Source organism: Lynx rufus, unplaced genomic scaffold (genome assembly GCF_022079265.1).
Source record: "Lynx rufus isolate CCGP_SWC_20201006 ecotype Redwood Valley unplaced genomic scaffold, mLynRuf1.p SCAF_1, whole genome shotgun sequence".
Taxonomy (NCBI): domain Eukaryota; kingdom Metazoa; phylum Chordata; class Mammalia; order Carnivora; family Felidae; genus Lynx; species Lynx rufus.
In genome coordinates, this window is record NW_025814823.1 from 206,808,583 (window position 1) to 206,831,962 (window position 23,380).

The following is a 23,380-nucleotide window of genomic DNA, read 5'->3' on the forward strand; positions in this document are numbered from 1 at the left end:
TGAGTTACTTAACAGAATGATGAAGGACACAGTAGACCAAGAGCACTCACTTGACAGCCTTTGTAGGGCCATCAAGTTAATGCCCAGCGGTTGGGAATTTAGCTCTAGCAAATAAGTCAGGATGGAATCACAAGGAAGCTATGTGTGTGGTGCTTGGTTTGTAGCAACTGAGAGCTACTGCTAGCCTGTTGGAGGTTGCCTCCTCCAACAACTAGGATACCTTTGGTTACACTCCTAAAATTAACCATGGCGATGTTATGAGAGGTTCTAACGCTACCTGGCCATATGGCTTCCGGCTTGTCACTTAACTTCTTTGGATCTTAGTTCCCTCATGTGTGAGGGAATAGAACAAGGTGTTCTTTAATTTCCCATCTAAATTCAGTGGTCTGTGATGATTCTGCAGTGCAAGTAGAAGTACAGTCAATAAAGATCTACTTCATTAACTCATTACATGTCTTCATAAGGGCAAAATCTAAGTGTTTGCAATAATACAGTTAATCCTATATTTGAAAAAAAGCCCCTCTGTTTTGTGATTATAAAATGATGACTGGAAATGCACTAATTTGGACTTCTAATTTAATGAATTGTTTAAGCATTGGACTTTTAGGAGAAACAAGCAAATCTAAAGAAGACAGTTTATTATAAAAACCAAATATCCCCAAGTCAATTGTCATCAACAATTCAGTTCTATCTCCTATAATTTTTACATCTTTAATATGCTGCTGACATAATTGACGCTCCGTAATATTTCCCTAGAATATCAAAGATAGATTAAATTACTTAAATAGGCTATACTTAGAAGTAATATGCCCCAATATTTTTTATATCCTTGCAGATATATTTTAGAAAGCTTTTTTGATCACAGCTACAAATCAAATGGATGTCTTGTACAACTTTAATGAGAAAATTCAATTTACTAGACAAGAGTCTGATCAGCAGTATTTCATTATATTTCACTAATAATCTGTGTGCATTTACGCAAGTCACTTCACTTTGTAATCCTCACTTTTCTCAGATAAACGCAGGGTAAGAGAAGAGGCAACGTCTAGGATACTTCTTTATTTATAGAATTCCATGTGAAGTCACGTTCTCTACTTCTTTCTCCTATTTAAAAGATCCTTCCAGTTATTTTTATTTTGATTCTCCCAAAAAACTCCCTTGGCACCCACTGTACTCTCTGTATTACCAGGAGATACTGGATGCTTTCACTGACAGTAATGGGCAAAGGAAATGTTTGACTACTTTTTTCCTTTGCTGCTTGCAGAGACTTGGGTGTGGGTGGTTTCTTGGGCGGTTTCATCATCCTTGCAAGCCCTGGCCAGAGAACAGATGTAGAGATTAACAGATAAGAGGTGCAGATGACTGAAACCTGAGTTTGTTGCCTAACACAAAGCAAAAAATGTTTCCTAAATTTAATCAGCCAAATACCTAATAAATGTGTGACAGACTAGGTCTAAGTGATAGCCTTGGCCTTGAGAAATGTAAACTCTTACTCAAACAAGTTAGTGCTGATATATCTGAAATATTCAGATAATTCTGAAATGCTAACCTGTATGAAACTAACTGTAATTGTATTAGAAGTTCACAGAAGGCAGAGATTTGGGTTTGGAGTTGTCAGCAGAGTCTGATGGAGGAAATTTGACTTGCAGAGCATCTTTAGGGAAGAATAGTATGCATGATACTTCAATATATCAGTTCATTCAACAAATATTTGTTTAGTGGCCATGATGCTTTGAACTTCTCTAAGTGCTGGAAGTATACAGCAGTGAACAAAATGGGAAGAAGTCTTTGCCCACACAACTTGCATTCTAATGGAGGGATGTAAGAAAAAAATGAGTAAAATATATATTATGTCAAATGATAAGTACTACGGAATTAAACGAATATTTAGGTTAAATTAGAGAAAGCTCTAAGAAGTGACATAGTCAGACAATATCAAGCTAACTCTCTCATCTTATAAATGAAGAAACCGAGACTCAGGAAGGTTAAACAACATAGCTAAGGTCACCCAGTTTATTAGCAAGAAAGGAATAAGATCCGGGCTTACTATCTCCTAATCTGGTGTCTTTCCCATATGCACACACCCCCTGGATGGTCAAGTCACCCAGTGCCAAAGGTGCGGGGGAGGGGCTGGCACTTTGTGTTGGGGGGAAACGGAAGGTCTATGTAAAGGGTAAGTGCCAAATCTGCTAAACCAGAGAGAAGTTGACGTTAGGTGTGCTGTCAGGAAAGACATGCATGAAATGATCCCTAGAAAATTCTGAAACTAGTTGTACTAATTCGTCAGATTAAACGTTTATTTATTTTTGGGACAGAGAGAGACGGAGCATGAACGGGGGAGGGGCAGAGAGAGAGGGAGACACAGAATCGGAAACAGGCTCCAGGCTCTGAGCCATCAGCCCAGAGCCCGACGCGGGGCTCAAACTCACGGACCGCGAGATCGTGACCTGGCTGAAGTCGGACGTTTAACCGACTGCGCCACCCAGGCGCCCCCTAATTCGTCAGATTAAAAAATGCTTCTGTGATTGCCTTCCTCTCTCTTACCTTCTCACCCCCTCAGTTCCCTGAGAAGGAATTCCTTTGCCTCAAGCTGTTTACTGTCAGGTAGAGCGCTAGTGTTCTCTGTGAATATCAAAGGCCTCTGCTGTGGTTTGTCTTGAAACTAGAAATAGGGGTTTTAGCTAAACCCAGATGTTCTACAGTAGCTCCACTTTTAGGGATTCAGCTGCTGGCGAAATGCGTGCTGAGAACTAAATCTAGACATTCGATTTGGATAAAATGAGCAAGTTGAATCAAATTGAGAGCTGCTGTTACTCATACTTTCTTCATAAATTAGGAGTTAAATACGTTCCTTCGGGAGTCGGTGCATAAATTATAAAGCAGATCATACATTTCCTTAAGTGCAGCATTCGCTGTTGCTGATTCATTTTCATGTTAAGTTTCCAACAATTAGGTGGGAGGGAGGGGCAGAAAGAGAGAGAGAGAGAGAGAGAAACCAACCAAATGCGCAAAGGAAGATTTATTTGCAGGTATAAAGATGCCATAACAACAATGTAGGTGCAGAAATAGCTTTAGTTTTCACTTTTCTTTAAGAAAAGCAGGAGCTTAAAGTAGGAAGAAAATATATGCATTAAAATACAACTATAAGTTCAATAGCCAGAGAGTTATCAATAGGGCAAAATCTTACCACGGTAGCTGCTGATGACATGAAAGATACGAGTGCTTACTTTGTCCTAAATCTTATGTTAGACATGAGAAGTAGTTTGGAAAGGCTTCAGATGCTTTTGTATAAGGTTATAATCAGGAGATTGTGAGCCTTTATTGTTAGGGGGGTCATGGAATACATTCAAGGACCTAACTACATTTTGAGGCCCAAGTAAACTTTTAGGAAATGGTCTAAGTCCATGACTGTCTAATTCCAAACATATATTTAATGCAATACAAAGGCTACTTAGGTTTTTACGTCTTATGATTGGGATGGGGATGGGGATATTAACTCTTAACACTCACCTATAGGTCATTCATTGCCTATTGCAATCTTCCCACCAAAAGACCAGAATCACTTGCATAAGTAATACAGAGTTACTCAACAAGAGGGTCTCTCCTACCTACTTTATCTCAAGCTTCTGGCCGCCTTGGGGTTAATGATCCGTGGCACTAATAGACCCCTAAGTAGTGAGAAAAATATCCATCACTGAATTTTGAATATGCTGTTGGAGGTCAGGAGAGGAGTCACCCTCAGGTCTTCATCCAGAATACACAGAATACATACAGCAAGAGTGCAAGGTAGAAGAAGGTCTCAAAAGTTGAAGCACTAGATTATGTATCTTGAGCACAATAGGTACTTAAGATTTGTGGGATAAATGTATGGAAAGGGCTAAGGGAGAAAAGTGCCAAAGAGGACATCAAAATATGAGGGTCAGCAAAATAATACCATAACAAGAAATGGGGAAAACAGGAGGGGAAGAGTCACTTTTGCAGAAAGATAGATTCCATTTTGGATATGTGACATTTGTGGGGAGAATAATCATGTCAACAGCTAACCTTTTGCACCTCGTCTACCTGCATGATGGAACCCCTCCTGCACTCAGGATCTCCCGTCATGGCCGCTCCTTCCAGCTCTAAGGTTTTCTCATAAGCCCTTCCTTAACCTTGCTTGGGATCTTGTTCCTACTCTTTCCTTGACCCCATTTTACTCAGACCGAATTTCCTCATGGAAGATTTTTTTGCCGTGCCACCACCAAAATTAACTTCCCTGTTACAATCCTCAGTATCCTATCTCCAGATGGTTCCTTCATAACAGACCACTCTTGTACTTTTGCAGTGATTTGTTCAAGAGCTTGTTCCCCCGCTATATAACCTCTCTATGGTGCAGCATTCCCAGGTTCTAGGACTGTGCCTGTCACACGGTCAGTGCTTGAATCATTGAATGAAAATGTGTCAAGCATATATATACACATAAGTAATTGACATATAGCATAATAGTGTCGGGTGTACAACATAATGATTATCGAATAATGATTCGATATTTATACATACTGTGAAATGATCACCACAGTAAGTCTACATGTCAAGCACTTTGCATGCTGTATCTCATTTAATCCTCACAACAAGCCCATGAGGTAGATACTATTATTAATCTCATTTTACAGATAAGGCACAATAACTTACCCAAAGTCGCACAGCTGGTGTGTCGTAGGATTGGACCTTGAATTCTGGTTTCTCTGCTGCCAGAGCTCTGTACTTTTTAATCTCTGGTCTCTCCTGCCTCTGCCAGTTGATTAAATATATAGGAGCTCAGGAGCACAAGCACAACTGTAAGAAGTCAGAAGGGAGGGGGTGCAAAGAAAAAGGAGTGAGGAGTTTTAGGAAATTGCAGATATTTGAGTAGGAGGAGATCTTAAATTTCATGGAGCCCATGCCCTTGATTGCACGGGTGAAGAAAATCAGTCTAGGGAGTTAAGTTCCTGTGCCAGGGCCACACCACTGGTTGTTGTTTGGAGTGTGCTGGATGCCAGGTTTCCAAAGTCTAGCTGTGTGCCCTTTCTATGGGCAGGACAGATGGGGATAATGAGAATGCCAGTCATTTTCACTAAGTTAAAGACAGAGGGAAAAGAAAGTAGGAAGGAACTGAAATGAGTATCTGATTATGCTCTAACCATCCTTTGTTACAGCAACAGAATTGGCTTTCCTTTGCTATTGGTGCCTCAGGTTCCTTTCACTTTGGTCCCCACACTTGGCCAGCATGACTGGGGAAGGGAGATGATAGCTATGCCTTTGCCTCTTGAAGGAATATGGGGGTTTCTCTAATACTCTGGGATTGTCATTGCCTAAATGTAATCCATACCCGCTCCCAACTGCCCCACCAATTTTGCTGATGAGGAAACTAAAATACAGGGAGGTTAAATGATTTGTCACCTTTAGGTACGAAAGTGGGGGTAACCAAGAAGTAACAGGGAAAGAGGAAGAAGGGGAGGTAAGTTAATCTGTTACCAGAATTAAATTTGGGATATGTGTCCTGTCTTATACATGTCCAGGGTGACATAAACCAGTCAAGTCAACATACATTTCTAATTTTCTTGTCCTCAAGAATACCTGAGTGGGTACCTACCTTCAGACTTCCCCTTGCATCAGACCCAGAACTCTTTTCTCTAATTTGAACTTCTAGGACTGGGCAGGAATTAACCTCACCTTGGAAAGAAGGGCAATGATGCTCCCTTTCTAGGACCTTCTCAGAGTGTCCAGTATGGTGCTGTGGCTGCCACGGAACTGCCTTTATCACTGCCAGGCCCAGGACAGAGGGGGATTAGAAATCAGAAGGCAATGGCTCGGCACCCCGAACTGAGCTTTATTTATATTAATACAAATGATGCAGACTGCTTTTACTTTATTTCTTTTCAAGGCTATTCTCTTCGTTCAAAGCTTGGCTACTCAATGTAGGCATTTCCCTGACATAAACGTTGGCTGCTGTATTCCCCACGGTGTTACCTCCCCATCTACTTTCACAGGGTTTTTGTGTGAGAGCAGGTAGGTAAGAGTCAAACAGATGCTGCTGTATTCTTCTTCTTCTTCTTCTTCTTCTTCTTCTTCTTCTTCTTCTTCTTCCTCTTCCTATGCATGTTTGATGAAAGCTGAAGTTTGGTTAAGATAATTTCCCTGAAGTTATGACTAGTGAAAATTTCTACAGTCTGGCCTTTGTAACGTTCTTCTAACAATGCCAGGAATTTATCTGGCATCCGTTTATATGGACCTCAAAGTGATTACCAGATGTGATCCAGTTATCCTCCTAAATCCCCGGGTGTAGCAGGCAGCAGGGCGTATCCGCCTAATAGCAATGTTGGATCACCAGGATTGAGGTGAAAGGTTCTTTCAGCCAGGCCTTGTCTTCATAGAGCAAGGTGTGCTTGTGGTTTAGCTCAGTCTCCCAAAGATAGACCTTTCCCCTGAGGGACTGTACTTCTCCATACCGTAATGAAAGAGGAACAGAAATACAGTTCTCAAGATCTGCACTTACTCTGCTTGCTCATAGAGTAGAATAAAATCAGAACCTGAGCCAGAATGTTCTAGATAGAGTTCTTTACCTTAAAAGCAACTGAAAAACAGGATGCATGTGATTGAGGCTTATGATTAGAGCAAGCATATGATTATCTTGCTAAACCCGACACTGTTACCTTACAGCAGCAGGCTTGAACTGCGGCTGGCCTGGCTAAATGAGTGTCATGTATTCACCCTAACAATGGTGATGGCAGCATGTTGTAATTTCCCAGAGTTGAGTGTTTGGCATGTTTCGTTCCTGAAGCTAATATGTAATAAAGTCCTATTGTAGGTGCTGTGAGAGAAAGAGATGTACATCTCCTACCGTCAAGGAGTTTACAGTGTTGAGAAAGAGATGGCTATTACTGAGTCAAAACAATACTGGTATGTTCTTATTTATTTTAGTCTCTATTCTCCTGATGTTAATCTCACAGATTACCTCTACTTCCTTATTTGAAAGGAAATGCCATATTAATAGCATTTCTTCGTTAACATCATTAAGTGAGATATATTTTACAGAAATTTATTTCTCCTTATAAAATGTTTCTCTTTTCTAGTTGATTTTAGAGATTTTTTCAACTATATTCTTATGGACCATAACAAATATGAGGTCTGACAAAATATTTTAAGAATAAAATAAGGAGTTATTTTTTATAAAATTGTATTCACTTACGTAAGCAAACATATTGTCTTGTGTAGTGCTTTCAAGGTTACAAATTACTTTAACATGAATAGTCACTCAAATATCTACCACACAGGGGACTTCTCTGTCTTGTTCACAAGGAAAACTCTAGCACCTAGAACAATGTCTGGTACATAGTCCCTACTCAACAAATGCTTGACATGAATAAATTTCCTAGAATATTTTTATTTATTTTGTCCAGGGAATTATTTATTCAAATAAAATCTTACTTAGATTTAGAAAAGAAAACTGATTATAGTAAAATTTTTATGGCTAAAAGGAGGGCATGATTGTGAGGTCCATACTCCCATCTTTTATATACCCCATTCTTTGGAGCAGATATGAAGACAACTCATCAAAGATATGGAACCATGGAGAATAAAGCATTAGATCACATAAAGGCAGGGAACTCATTTTTGTCTATAGATGAAGAAAATGAAGCTCAGTGAATCTAAATAAAATACTGCAGGTTCTTTGTTATATGACATGACCAGGATAGGCACTCAAATCAGCTGGCCCCAGGGCAGAGATTTTCCTGTTATAGCCAGAGCTAGATTAAGAGGAGTAAAAGGTAGGTTAGTCAGGCAGCTCTGGAGGAAGCCAGTTTGCCTAGGACCTGGACATTACTGAGAAAGTAACAGAAAGTAACAGGGAAGAAATGATATGTACCAGAACTCTTCCCTGAAAGACTACTGACTTTGTTGGAAGATATATTTTGATAAGTCATGTGCATGAGATGTGAGGTACCCTCAAGTATTGTGTTTGAGAAGCTCAAATAAATTAGTCCTGGAACTGCTTTCAAGGGCTGGTGGATCAGGTCTTTGTATCTATCATTGGTTTGAGTTTGCAGATTTGGGGCCAGTCTTGCTGATCAAATTGCCTCTTTAGGACTCAAAAGTCTAGATCCAGTCCAGATGACTGAACTCTGATTTTCTCATTTGCAAGTTGGAATTGAGACTCTTACCTTTAGAAACAGAAATATGTTAGGTTGTGATATTGTAATCATAAAGATAAACAGAGAGATTGAAAGGGTATTCTAATATTCCTTTAAAGAAGATAAAAGTATATCAACCTGATAATAACTTTTAAGGAAATAAACCACAATTTTGGACCACTCAAAAACGTTTAAAATAGGCTTCAGTCTGCAAAAATCAATTAATCAATATTATTGAATGCTTCTTATGCTATTATAGTAATATTTTTCAAACATTTTTGATTATGGCATACTATAAGAAATATATTAGATATCACAACCAGTATACACATTATAAATATAATTGAAAAAACCCAAAAGTATTATGTAATGGTTCTTACCTTTATTATGTATTGCACCTATCACTCTAGAGTGATATCATAACTCTCAAATGGGTCGTTACACAAAATGTAAAAAGTAATGATGCAAACAGTATGAGAGGAATAAAAAAGGTAAAGTTCCTGAGGGAGACAGACTTGTATAGTCTACTTGGGGAGAGAAAACTAACTTACAAACTATTGGACCATATTTTTTCTCTTTATTAAGTTTTTAATTTTAATTCTAGTATAGTTAACGTACAGCATTATATTAGTTTCAGGTGTGCAATAGAGTGATTCGACATTTTTATACATTGCTCAGTGCTCACCATGATAAGTGTACTCTTAATCCCCTTTTCCTATTTCACCCATCCTCCCACCCCCCTCCACCCCCCCCCTCTGGTAACCATCAGTTCATTCTCTATAGTTAAGAGTTTGTTTCTTGGTTTGTCTCCTTTTGTTTTTCCTTTGCTTGTTTGTTTTGTTTCTTACATTCCACATATGAGTGAAATCATATGGTATTTGTCTTTCTCTGACTGAACTATTTTGCTTAGCATCATACTCTTCTACCTCCATCCATGTTGTTTCAAATGGCAAGATTTCATTCTTTTTTATGGCTGCATAATATTCCAAGTTGTGTGTGTGTGTGTGTGTGTGTGTGTGTGTGTGTGTGTGTACACACCACATCTTCTTTATCCATCCATCTATTGATGGACCCATGGACTGCTTCCACAGTTCAGCTACTGCAAATAATGCTGTAATAAACATAAGGGTGCATATATCCTTTCAAATTGGTATTCTTTGGGTAAATACCCAGTAGTGCAATTACTGGATCATACAAAATTAATTTTTTGAAGAACCTCTATATTACTTTCCAGAGTGGCTGCACCAGTTTGCATTCCCATCAACAGTGCACGAGGGTTCCTTTTTCTCCATATCCTTGCTAACACTTGTTTCTTGTGTTTTTTATTTTAGCCATTCTGATGGGTATGAGGTGATACCTCATTTAGTTTTTGTTTGCATTTCTCTGATAATGAGTGATGTTGAGCATCTTCTCATGTGTCTGTTGGCCATCTGTATGTCTTCTTTGGAGAAGTGTCTGCTCATATCTTCTGCCCTATTTAATTGGATTATTTATTTTTTTGGTGTTGAGTTGTATCAGTTCTTTATATATTTTGGATACTAACCCTTTATCAGACAAGTCATTTGCAAGTATCTTCTTCCATTCAGTAGGTTGCCTTTTAGTTTTGTTGTTTCCTTCACTGTGCAGAAGCTTTTTATTTTGATATAGTCCCAAAAGTTTATTGTTGCTTTTATTTCCCTTGCCCCAGGAGACATATCTAGAAAAATGTTGCTATGGCCGATGTCAGAGAAATTACTGCCATTGGAGTATATTTTAAGACAGTGATTAATTGGTTGCTAAATTGCATGATGTAGTTTAAGAATGATAGACGTTCAGCTTTTATTTGTATATTTTTTGTATTGAAATAGACAAATCTAAGATAAAGAAGACCACTTTTAAAAAGTATGTTTACTTTATACCCTATTTCGTGTTTCCTAGATGCACCTATTTATATCTTTTTACATCTCTAGGGCGCCTGGGTGGCGCAGTCGGTTAAGCGTCCGACTTCAGCCAGGTCACGATCTCGCGGTCCGTGAGTTCGAGCCCCGCGTCGGACTCTGGGCTGATGGCTCAGAGCCTGGAGCCTGTTTCCGATTCTGTGTCTCCCTCTCTCTCTGCCCCTCCCCTGTTCATGCTCTGTCTCTCTCTGTCCCAAAAATAAATAAATGTTGGGGCGCCTGGGTGGCGCAGTCGGTTAAGCGTCCGACTTCAGCCGGGTCACGATCTCGCGGTGCGTGAGTTCGAGCCCCGCGTCAGGCTCTGGGCTGATGGCTCGGAGCCTGGAGCCTGTTTCCGATTCTGTGTCTCCCTCTCTCTCTGCCCCTCCCCCGTTCATGCTCTGTCTGTCTCTGTCCCAAAAATAAATAAAACGTTGAAAAAAAAATTAAAAAAAAATAAATAAATGTTGAAAAAAAAAATTACATCTCTAAAAGTGGGGTGTATCTTATAATTGATGACATTTTACAATAACTACTTTTGGGCAGTTAATTCAGCAAACAAAAAGTTGATGGTATCTTAGATTTTATGAAATATGGATTTTTCTTTAAGACAATATTTAAAATGTAGAAGATAACAAAAACAGAAAGAGGGAGCAATTACTTATATTTGCACCACACAAAAATAATCATTTAAAAATGTTAGATATTTTCCTCTTTTAGTCTTTTTCATTTCCCCTTATGTATGGTTGTATCACAAATGGCATTCCTAACTACCTTCCTTGTGGAGTTGATGTTAGAAACTATATAAACTGAATGAGAGATTTCATGGTGTTCCTGGTTGTTGATCTTGTTTATGCTGATGTATCCAAAAAGTTCATGTTTGGGTTCTTGTAACATCTCTATGCAGTGTGAATCAAAGAATTGGAAATATTTATAGTAATTATTTTAAATCATGTGTCCCTTGGCACCTGGGTGGCTCAGTCGGTTAAGTGTCCAACTTTGGCTCAGGTCATGATGTCACTGTTCGTGGATTCAAGCCCCGTGTTGGGCTCTGTGCTGACAGCTCAGAGCCTGGAGCCTGCTTCAGATACTGTGTCTTCCTTTCTCTGTGCCCCTTCCCCGCTCATCCTCTGTCTGTCTGTCTCTCTCTCTTAAAAATAAATAAACATTAAATCATGTGTTCCAAAGACATTGGATTTCATCACTGAGAAAGAACTCTAGTACAGAACTAAACTATATTATTTAGAGGAAATGTTAGAACCAAGCCCTAAAGATAGGAATCGTTAGATACTGAGATATATATATAATACTTGGTAATGTGAGTGAACCTTGTTGAGGTGCAGATTAATTTTTTTATAGGCTTAGAAAATGTGCATAAGTGATTCTGTAAGCTTTCCTCAGTAATAAAGGGATTTGTATTGACATAAACTGAACCATTCCCCATGTGCCTACTTTATAAAGTTAGATAAGGGGAGATGGGTTAGCATGTCTGCTTATTGCTTTGTGGTTATAAACTCAAGCTTAGCAGTGGTTGGGGTGAGGAGGTTTTAAGGGAGAAGGTCTAGACCCTAGCCTTGGGACATAGACTATTCTGACACTGAAGTTTTCATGCACCTTGCTTTGTTTTTTTATATTTTATTTTTTATTTATTCTCAAGTTAGATAACATACAGTGTATGCTATGAGGGAGGCAAACCATAAGAGACTCTTAAATACAGAGAACAAACTGAGGGTTGATGGGGGGAATGGGTGATGAGCATTAAGTAGGGCACTTGTTGAGATGAGCACTGTGTGTTATATGTAAGAGATGAATCACTGGTTCCACTCCTAAAGCCAAGATGACAAGATGTCATTCTTTTTCATCTCTGAGTAGTATTCCATTGTGTGTGTGTGTGTGTGTGTGTGTGTGTGTGTGTGTGTGTGTGTACTGCATCTTCTTAATCCATTCATCAATTGATGGACATTTGGGCTCTTTCCGTAATTTGACTATCGTTGATAGCGCTGCTGTAAACGTTGCGGTGCACGTGCCCCTTTGAATCAGCAATCCTGTATCCTTTGGATAAATTACTAGTAGTTTTTTGCTGGGTCATAGGGTAATTCTATTTTTAATTTTTTGAGGAACCTTCACACCATTTTCCAGATCAGCTGCACCAGTTTGCATTCCCACCAACAGATACAACTTGCTTTGTATAATAAACTGTTTCACAGATGTCCTTGTGGCTGTGAATGGCGTGAAAGGAAGACCTCCTTGGAATCAGGTGACCTGTCCTAAGAGCCAGGTGGAGGCCAGTGTTCCTGAGGGCAGGGTAGCGGTAGGAGATAGTGGCTTCCACATATGATCCCCTTCTGATGCTGACAGAGGCCAGTATTTTCTGAATATGGAGACACTTACTCCAAGTCTACCAACTTCTGAACTCCATTTCCTGAACCCTGGGTCTTTATGTCTTCCAGTGAGAATTTAGTGTAAGTTTCTTTCTTGAGTGATTACTACATACCAGGGGCTTTTCATAGGTCACCTCATTTAACCCATACAGCTACCACAAGAGGCAAGTCTTTCTCATTTCCATTTCTCAGTCCATCCTAAGGAGGCTGAGGATCTTGCCTAAGGCCACACAGCTAGTCGGTGAAACTTGGGCTCCCTTTACCATCACATGGGGAATTTCTTTCTGTTTGGATTTGAGAAAACAAGCCAGTACTTTTGAACTCGGATATGAGAAAGGAATCTGATATCACCCATGCTTCCATGTAAATTTATATTGTCAGCCTCATTTTCTTTAAAATTTTAAAGAGTTCTAGTCCCTTGTGGGTATTCTTATGGTATTAGACCTTGGACAAGTTCCCCTTTTCCCTTTTCTTGTAAGAAAGAAAAAAGTTACCCAAAGAAATTTTAGCAAGTTGCTTTACTTCTCTAAGCCTTAGTTTCTTTATCTGTAAAGTGCAGATAACAACCATACTGATCTCATAAGGCTGTGATGGAAGTTGGGTGGAGATAGTGTGTGTAAAGCTGTGAACAGAGTCAGAATTCCAGATTGTTGTTATTATCACTACTGTTTTCAGATAGTTTTTTTTTTCACATGCAAAGGGAAGTGGGGACAGAAGCCTGTATGTGGAAATATTTTCCCCTTCTTGTACTTAACCTAGATGAACAGAGAACTTAAGGTATGATATTTCTGACCTGAGAAATTCTAACTCCCTTGCTTTCTGTTTTGAGAGTGGGGAAATGAATTTAGAGAAAATTCAGTGGCCATGAAGATGATTGACTGAAGATGCTGTAGGAGATATGTTCATTTTTTTCTCAATCTGGTTTGGTTAAACTGTAAGGAAAACCTTTTTCTGTCATTCAGTGGTAGAATAGAAAATATAACCAGGGTTTTGGGGCACCTGGTTGGCTCAGTCAGTTAAACATTTGACTTCAGCTCAGGTCATGATCTCGCGGTTCGTGGGGTCAAGCCCTGCATCGGGCTCTATGCTAACAGCTCGGAGCCTGGAACCTGCTTTGGATTCTGTGTCTCCCTCTCTCTCTGCCCCTCCCCTGCTCACGCTCTATCTTTCTGTCTCTCAAAAAAATAAACACTAAAAAAATTAAAAAGAGAAAATATAACCAGGGTTTTCAAATATGAAACATGTTAATATTTCTATGTATCTAATTTAATTTTGTGTGTGTGTGTGTGTGTGTGTGTGTGTGTAGAAGAGGCCTAAATTCCCTCTTGTCCCTTGTTTTTTTTTTTTTTTTTTTTTTTTTTTTTTTCAACGTTTATTTTATTTTTGGGACAGAGAGAGACAGAGCATGAACGGGGGAGGGGCAGAGAGAGAGGGAGACACAGAATCGGAAACAGGCTCCAGGCTCTGAGCCATCAGCCCAGAGCCCGACGCGGGGCTCGAACTCGCGGACCGCGAGATCGTGACCTGGCTGAAGTTGGACGCCTAACCGACTGCGCCACCCAGGCGCCCCTGTCCCTTGTTTTTTATTTTGTTTTGTTTTTTCTTGTATTAGGATAAAAAGGAAAGAGAGGCTGTGACAGTTAAATGTCACCGCATAGAATATAACAAGTTTAAACTTTTTTTTGAATGTTTATTCCTTTTTGAGAGACAGAGACAGAGAACAAGTAGGGGTGGGGCAGAGAAAGAGGGAGACACAGAATCTAAAGCAGGCTCCAGGCTCTGAGCTGTCAGCAGCCTGATGCAGGCCTTGAACCCATGAACTGTGAGATCATGACCTGAGCCGAAGTCGACCGCTCAATCGACTGAACCACCCAGATACCCCATAAAATACAAGTTTAAAGACTAATATTCAAAATATTGACAACTGGTATTTGAATGCTATATACAAAACGTTATGCTTAAGACATGGCATCCTGATGATCAATTTGACACAGGAAATCCTTCATAGTAGTCATGGAGAACTGGTCTGTATGTATAGAAATAGATCTTCCCATTGGTGCACTTGTAATTAAAAGACCTGTATTAATAGCACAGCCTCAATTTGGAAGTTTTTAATTCAACAAGAATTTATTGCAGAGCATTGTATTGCTGGGAAAAGAAGATGACTAAAGCCCCAGTCTCTGCAAAGCAGTAATTTAAGGAAGGAAAATGGGAAAGGAAGAACACCATGTGTGTACAACAGACAGGAAGATCTGCCTTGTCTGCTGGGCAAAGAGCTTTTGTATGCTATGGAATGCTGATGGCAGGAGCTCTGCTCTGCCTCTTCTGGGTAGTAATGGGCGTATGACCATTGATACCCTCATGTGAGATGCCTTCTGGCCTGGCCTCCGTTCCAAAAATACTTTCCTTTCAATGAACCGAACTTAGAAGACTTCTCCTCTCTTGGTAGTGTTTTTGTCCGACGGGGGGTTTGGTGGTTTTACTGTAGCAACTTGTTTTATGGTTTGAGTTCCGCCTTTGATTATGTAATCTTTGAACTATTTTATCATCCTTCACTTCCCTTTTTCTTTCACTTTGAAATGCAGAATATGACACAGAGTATATAGTGATGAGAAGTGTAGAGAGTGAAAATGGGAAGAAGTGGAATTTACAGCTACTGTGTAATGTGACAGCCTGTGTCCCCAACAGGGAAGACCTCTGTGTCTCCTCTAGACATCCCTGCCCAAGGAAGGCCTTTATCTTTTTCAGAGCAGCCCTCATAAGCTGGCCTATGGAGAAGCTCCAATCTTACATCTGATGAATTAGAAAGGCCCTTCCACCTTCCAAAAGGGTCCTTCCAGGTAATTCAGGAGATCCAGAGAGTAAGCTTTCTTGCGAGAGGGTAGTAGGTTAGTCCTAAAGATAGCTCATGGAAGTTTCTAGATAATGCTATTTTCTTACTTCCAGAGCAATTCAGACACTGTCACAAGAGCCAAAATGAAGCCAAATGAAACCTCCAATTAGAACCTTGAAGTTTTGATGCCAATTAAAAATAAATGATGCTGTTTATGATGGAGTCATACATGGATCTGAGGGAGGAGGAACAAACCACAGAGAGGGACATTAAAAGCTTGATATTTAAAAATATGAGCAAACTTCATTAATAAATGAATGAATATTTCAGAGAGTATAGTTGCTGAGCTTGAGCCTAAAATGCTAATAGGGAATTCAAGGTTTTCAAGGGAGAAGATCATTAATGTAAAAAGGAGATAGAATGAGAAATGTGTAAAGGTTATGATTTTTGAGTTTACAAAGTTAAAGTGTTTTAGGGACAGAAGAAAAATTCAACTGTGTTTCCAGTTGGCGATATATTGCAAATTGTTGTTCAGGTAAATTGACTTTGGTTATACCCAAACACAGAGCTTCTCAAAAGATCTAGTTTCTGGTTTCCCCAAGAAATCACAGAGCGGTTAATGTGCTTAAGTTTATATTGATATTACTGTATGCTAATAGAATGGTTTCCCATTTTCCTTTTTTTTTTTTTTAATTTTTTTTTTCAACGTTTATTTACTTTTGGGACAGAGAGAGACAGAGCATGAACGGGGGAGGGGCAGAGAGAGAGGGAGACACAGAATCGGAAACAGGCTCCAGGCTCTGAGCCATCAGCCCAGAGCCTGACGCGGGGCTCGAACTCACGGACCGTGAGATCGTGACCTGGCTGAAGTCAGACGCTTAACCGACTGCGCCACCCAGGCGCCCCTCCCATTTTCCTTCTTAAGAAAGCTAAGTTTTTCTTTTAGCAATTGAGGGCTTCTACTTACCCTTAAGCAGAGAGATACTACCTAAAATGTCCTCAATTTTACTTTTTTTTTTTTTTTTAACAAATTTACTGTTTTGAGTGGCTGGTTCTCTTGTAGTTCCCAGTGTAAAGTCATCCAAAGCAGTGTTTTAATGTCAATCACAATCTTTAACACATGAGTGTGAGAAACCCTCCTCAGTTTACTAATTTCTTATTTCTACTGACATATAATCCTGCTGTTCTACATAATACATGGCATCAGGTAGAGTGGAAACATTTCTTTTCAGACAAGCTTTGAAAGGATGAAAGGAAAAATTTTCCTTAAATTGAACAGAGAAACAATAGATGGTGAACAATTTCCCCTAAATTATAAAGCAATTATATTTCCTATTTCAAAACAGACTGCACTGGGGCATGGTTTCTTTCTTATTATATTTCTAATAAAGTCCTATGTGAGAAGAGACAGAGCAATAGAAATTATTTTCCAGAAACACCAGATGTTGACCCACCTGTCTGATTACTGTTAAGAGGTCTAATCTTGTAGTTAGGTAAATACCTTAATTAAATCACATGCCATTTCTGCATCATTAGAATAAGTCAAAAGCTGAAGCTCTGTTCAGAAATTTGAGCTTGTGTTGGTTTGTATACTGTATACTGTTTGTATACTGCTCATATACATGTAGGCATCCACCAGGAAGAACTACTATGTCATTTTTGTAAAGCCAGATTCCAGCTTTGCTGTTCATCAACACTGAATCACTGTAGGCCTCCATTCCCTAATTTGGGATAACAATGTCCACTTAATAGGCTGGTTCTAAGTATGAACCAGCCTGATACGTAGGGAACACTCAGTGGATGTTAGCTGTTGTCTATCTCTTCTTTCTTCTGTTATAATATTGAAGCAATCTCCCTTAACCATTATCATCATCTCTATTGACTGAATTGCCTAAGGTAATTATTCATTCATTTATTCAACGTTTCATTCAAAAATACAAATTTGATATTATGTTTATTTTAAAATGAACAAAAACATGATTTCTGCTTCTAAGAAGTTCACAGTCTAACACACCAAATTAATTCCAGAATTTAAAGCTGTCTTTTAACTAAGTTGCAAATATCTGTTTCCCATTTCAAGTACATCATCTTTCCTTACTGAGTTACATGGTCCTTTTACTCAGGGATTCTCAACATTGGCTGAACACCAGAACCACGTGGGGAATTCTCTTAAAAATACTCATGCCTGGGCACTACATGGATCAGTGAAGTTAGAACTCTGGGTGTGGGTGTGTTTAAAAAGTTTGCAGGTGCAATCAAAGACAGAAATCATTGATAGCCCAAGCCAAACTTGACCTCCAGGCCTTATTCTGCATAACACTCTTTTGTTCCCCTTCCGTTGAGTGCGCCATTCCTTTCTCTTTTCTCTGTCAGTGTCCCCATGACCTTCAGAATACAACTTCAGTGAGCAATTGCACTGCTAGGAATTTATCCAAAGGATACAAAAATGCTGATTCAAAGGGGACATGTACCCCAATGTTTGACTATCAACAATAGTCAAATTATGGAAAGATACACACACACACACACACACACACACACACACACACACTGGAATACTAAGAGATGAAAAAGAATGAAATCTTGCCATTTGCAACAATGTGGATGAAACTAGAGGGTATTATACTAAGGGAAACAAGTCAGTCAGAGAAAGACAGATACCATATGATTTCACTCATATGTGGTATTTGGGAAACTCGACAAATGAACGTAGGGGAAGGGAAGGAAAAATAAGATAAAAACAGAGAGGGAGGCAAACCATAAGAGACTCTTAAATACAGAGAATAAACTGAGGGTCACTCAAGAGGTGTTGGGTAGAGGGTAGGTTAAATGGGTAATGGGCATTAAGGAGGGCACCTTTGGGATGAGCACTGGGCGTCATATGTAAGAGCCAAGTCACTGGGTTCTACTCCTGAAGCCAAGACTACATTGTATGTTAACTAATTTGAACTAAAAAAAACCCAAAAACCAAAAAACAACTTCAAATACTTTGTACTACAATTTTCACCCTAGATTATGGTCCCTGTTCCTGTGGTGCCCTCTTTACTTCTATGCACTATTTTTCCCTTTTGGATATATTGACAAATGAAATTTATAAAAGTTTTCTTTGACTATTTCTTTTGTGTTTTGTTACCCAGGTCAGCATGGAAGCTTCTTGTGGAAGAGATAGAATGTTCTATTTTTTGGACACTGTTTCACAGTATCTTTACACTGCTTGAGGCTGCTGTGGCACTCAACAAATGGTTTTGGCCAACTGACTCACTTCTGGTAAGCTGACTTCTTCCTCCAGCCTATTTTGGTGTTAGCAGCTGTGGAATCACAACATGAATTATTGGACTTTTAGCTTGATTTTCTAACTCCAAATTTTAATGTCTTTCATCAGTCAGTTCTTTGGAATTTAATCTTCCTTCTTTCCCACCAGTGGAAATAAAGTATTCAAAAATTTCTTATCTTTGGTCAGTTTTTGGGAAGCTACCTGCATTAATTAAGTCCAAATATAATAAAAGCTATAGCATTGAACTATGTTCTGCTAAGCGTCTTGAATGCAGGGACCATGTCATATTTATCTTTGTGTCCCAGACACATGGACAAGTGCCCGGCATACATCAGGTTCTCAGTAAAGATTTGTTGAATTAATTGAATTAGTTTTTTGTCAAATTTAACTTCATTACCAGAGACATTCTGAATTCATTTGTCTTGCAGATTATTTGGAAAATCAGATGCATTTCTAATAGCAATTTTTCTCTGTATTTATCTTCTTATTACTCATAAGTTCTGGGAATCTAACTTTCCTGTTTTATATTACTGTGTCTCCTTTAGCTTTTCAGTTTGCTGACATTCTTTCGGATTTTGTGTTTGTTCATGTTGGTCATTGGTCTGTCTGGCTGTCTGTGGATCTATGAATATGTAATACCATACTTAAACAGGGCTATTCTGAGTTATTGGATTTAATGCACTTAATTTATTTCTTGACGCTTATTAGAGAAAACAGGGAAAATATGAAAAAGTAAAATAATATGTCAGTCAGTTATTTTACTCAAAGACCATCATTGAGGATCTTTTGCTGTATTTCTTGTGTCTGTGCCTTTTTAAAGCAGCGTTGTGATCTAAACTCCAACTGTTTACTTGATTTTATATTTTGGTTTATTTCTTAATATTTTAAATTAAGTGATTTTCAAGGGTTTATAAACTTTTTGTTAAGTTCTACTTAATGGATCTATTGTATACTAATACATAGATGTATAATCCTTTAAAAAAATCATTGTCTTGTTGAACTTTCGGATTGTACCGTTTTTTAATTACTGTAAATAATCCTGTGATGACCACCTTCATACATAAAGAATTTTCTCTAAATAGCATTATGTTCTAGAAGCTGGGTCCAAAGATATGAACATTTTCAAGTTCTTGATACAGGCGAATAAATTGCTTCCCAAAAGATTATAATCTCCCACAGCCCTGACTATAGTGCATCAGTATTTCCCTTTTTAATGAACTCTTGTCAGACTTGAGGACCTATTTTTATTTTTGTTAAAAAATTTTTTTTATTAATGTTTCTGAGAGAGAGAGAGAGAGAGAGAGAGAGAGAGAGAGAGAGAGAGAGAATGCATAGGAGGGGGAGAGAGAGAGGGAGACACAGACTCTGAAGCAAGCTCCAGGCTCTGAGCTGTCAGCACAGAGCCCGACGAGGGGCTCAAACTCACGAACTGTGAGATCGTGACCTGAGCCGAAGTTGAATGCTTAACCTACTGAGCCGCCCAAGGCGCCCCTTGAGGACTTATTTTTAATATAAAAATGATAATTTTTATTATATTTAAGATCCCCCTACAGAGTCCCACTGTGCACATGTCTTTATGATTTTACTCCATTCACTATGGTATATTGCCTTACCTATGTGTGAATCTTTCCACACCAATACTGTCCTGATGCAATTGCTGATAGGAAGAAACAGGTTACTTGGGTTGGTTTGAAAGAGCTGCTCTGTGTGTGTGATAGAGGCTGGTTGGAGTGTGCAGCTGTGGATGTCCTAATAGAGATGTGTGCGTGAGCCAGCATGTCATGTGTGATAGTATATGTCTTTGTAGGTTGAGGATATCCCCAAAGAGAAATTGAAGCTTAATTCTTTGGCTGGAATTCTTGATACAGGAGTTTGGGTATTTAAGCTAGAGAAAGCTATGATACAGTCACAGGGCATCTACAGACCTCTAAAAATGGAGTTGAATGTTTTCTAACGATAAAAGGCAATGTGGGCTCTTTGGAAGGCTTCAGTTGACTCTGTCTATATCCTCAGGCCACTTCCATATTTCATTGTAATTTTTTGGGTCCATTATCACACCAAAAGAGATGAAATGTGGTCTTTATTTTGGCAATGGGGTTGCCCATCCCCCCTTGTCAGAAGGAAATTTTATTTAGGACCATGTTCAAGTTGGCTGGAGCACTGTGTCTTTTTTTTTAATGTTTATTTTTATTTTTGAAAGAGAGAGAGCACATGAGCAGGGGAGGGGCAGAGAGAGGGGGAGACAGAGGATCCAAAGCAGGCTCCACACTATCAGTGCAGAGCCTGATGTAGGGCTCGAACCCACGACCCGTGAGGATCATTATCTGTGCCGAAGTCAAACACTTAACTGAGCCAACCAGGTACCCCTGGAGCACTGGTTTTTAAATTTTTTTTTTTTTTCAACGTTTATTTATTTTTGGGACAGAGAGAGACAGAGCATGAACGGGGGAGGGGCAGAGAGAGAGGGAGACACAGAATCGGAAACAGGCTCCAGGCTCCGAGCCATCAGCCCAGAGCCTGACGCGGGGCTCGAACTCACGGACCGCGAGATCGTGACCTGGCTGAAGTCGGACGCTTAACCGACTGCGCCACCCAGGCGCCCCTGGAGCACTGGTTTTTAACGTGTCATGAAAGTAGACCAAAGTTTACTAAAGTCTATTAAAATGGTGCTACATGGGGAGAGAGATTTTATAGAAAAATATGAAATATTCATTTTTCAAGGTACTAATCAAATGTCACATCTTCTCTGAAGTGTTACCTGAACACCCTAACTCGTTTGCTCTCTTATAGCACTGGGACCCTACCTCTGTTGTAGCAGTAACACTGAATTAGAGTTATTTGTTTACATGACTATTCCCCTCTACCCAATTATGGTCTTGTAGAAGGCAAAGATAATGTTTTACATATTGTATCCCTAAAACATTATAGACCCATGTAGTACCTCACAGGGTCTGACATCTGACATATGATCATTGGTTAGTGGATGATGGAAACATGGAGATGTAGGAAGAAATGCAAACTATTCTTAAATGGATGTATCCTAAACAGCATGTATCTTAAATTAGCTTCTTTCAGTCAAAACAGACAATATGGAAATGTGCTCTTCAGTTTATAGATGAGGAAGTGGGTCATAGGAGAGGTGAAGTGACTTCCTCAAGTGGCACAGCTGACTGAGACACAAAGCCAGGTTCAACATGCAGATGTTCCAGTTCTCAGTTCCATGTTCTTTTCAGTCTATCTCAGTGTAATTCACTTTCAAACAGTGGATGAATAGAAGTTATTTTCTGATTATGTGGAGGAAAACATCCAGCAAAATAAGCTTCATTATGGTGCAAGTTGATTCCTTCTGGCATATTTGAGACTAATGCAAATGGAGGAACACTCTTAGTCAACATAAGGTTCATGGTATTTTTGGACTTCATAAAGAAGATTAAAGAACTGAATCTTCTCAGTGGAAGAATTTATAAAAATTGTAGGGGTGCCTCAGTGGCTCAGTTGGTTGAGGTTCTGACTTTGGCTCAGGTCATGATCTCAGGGCTCATGAGTTCGAGCCCTGTATCGGGCTCTGTGCTGACAGCTCAGAGCCTGGAGCCTGCTTCGGATTCTGTGTGTGTGTCTCTCTCTCTCTGGCCCTCCCCTGCTCATGCTCTGTCTCTCTCTGTCTCTCAAAAGAAATAAACATTAAAACATTTTTTAAAAATTTTCATGTTTTAGTGTTAGTCATATACTGATGACTTCTAACTAAGCTTTATATTTGAGTAATTGTCATACCTTATTTATACTTCATAACTTTTTGTGAGTTGAATAGTTGAGTAAACTTACATAATACAAATAAAACTGTGTTTGGCCCCTAGTGCAGCAAGTGCTCAATATTTTTGTTCTTCTTTTGCTTTATTTTTGAGAGAGAGAGAATGAGGGAGAGAGCGTGCATAAGTTGGGGAGGGGCAGAGAGAGAGAGAGACAGAGGATCTGAAGCAGGCTCTTCGCTGACAGCAGAGAGCCCGATTCGGGGCTCGACCTCACGAACTGTGAGGTCATGAACACAGCCGAAGTTGGACACTTACCCAACTGAGCCACCCAGGTGCCCTTCTTCTTTTTCTTAATATAACATGTTTTTTTTTTAAACATATTTCCAAGCTTATCTGTAGTTCTTTCTTTTTTTAATTTAATTTAATTTAATTTAATTTAATTTAATTTTTAAATTTACATCCAAGTTAGTTAGCATATAGTGCAACAATGATTTTAGGAGTAGATTCCTTAATGCCCCTACCCATTTAGCCCATCCCCCCTCCCATAATCCCTCCAGTAACCCTTTGTTTGTTCTCCATATTTAAGTCTCTTATGTTTTGTCCCCCTCCCTGTTTTTATATTATTTTTGCTTCCCTTCCCTTGTGTTCATTTGTTCTGTATCTTTAATGTAATATTCTTTAACCAGATTTTTTTCTGTCCTGAGACATTCAGAAGAAGCTCTGAGAATCTTTTTTATGGTAGCTAGAAGAAGCAGTTGACAATTTAAAAGAGGTTATTTTGGGCAAAGGGAGGTTCCAGAAGAGACAGTTGACCTAATATACACCAGTCAGTTCATACTCTTGACAGGTTGCCATGTCAGGCTTTGATAATTAGGATTCTACTGGGCCTTAGAGGGGGCCAATCCATGAAGTAAATCATTCTCTTTCTTTCTCTCTTTTCCTTTCAAAAGTGGACACTGGAGGAAGCCGGTGGAGGAGGGTCATATGAGAACCAGGCAGTGTCCTGGTTTTCTAAGAACACAAAGGCATCGAGTAGATACCATGAAAGCAAAAAAGACAAAATCAAAACAACAAAAA

At 39.2% G+C, this 23,380-nt stretch overlaps 1 long non-coding RNA gene across 1 annotated transcript in view; it reads left to right on the plus strand.

Annotated features, from left to right (window-relative positions):
- LOC124522039 (uncharacterized) overlaps positions 1-23,380 on the plus strand; it is an 82,946-nt gene that overhangs the window by 21,933 nt on the left and 37,633 nt on the right. The window contains exon 2 of the long non-coding RNA XR_006964667.1: positions 18,418-18,547. This is a non-coding gene — a long non-coding RNA (uncharacterized LOC124522039). The remainder of the gene's footprint in view (positions 1-18,417; positions 18,548-23,380) is intronic.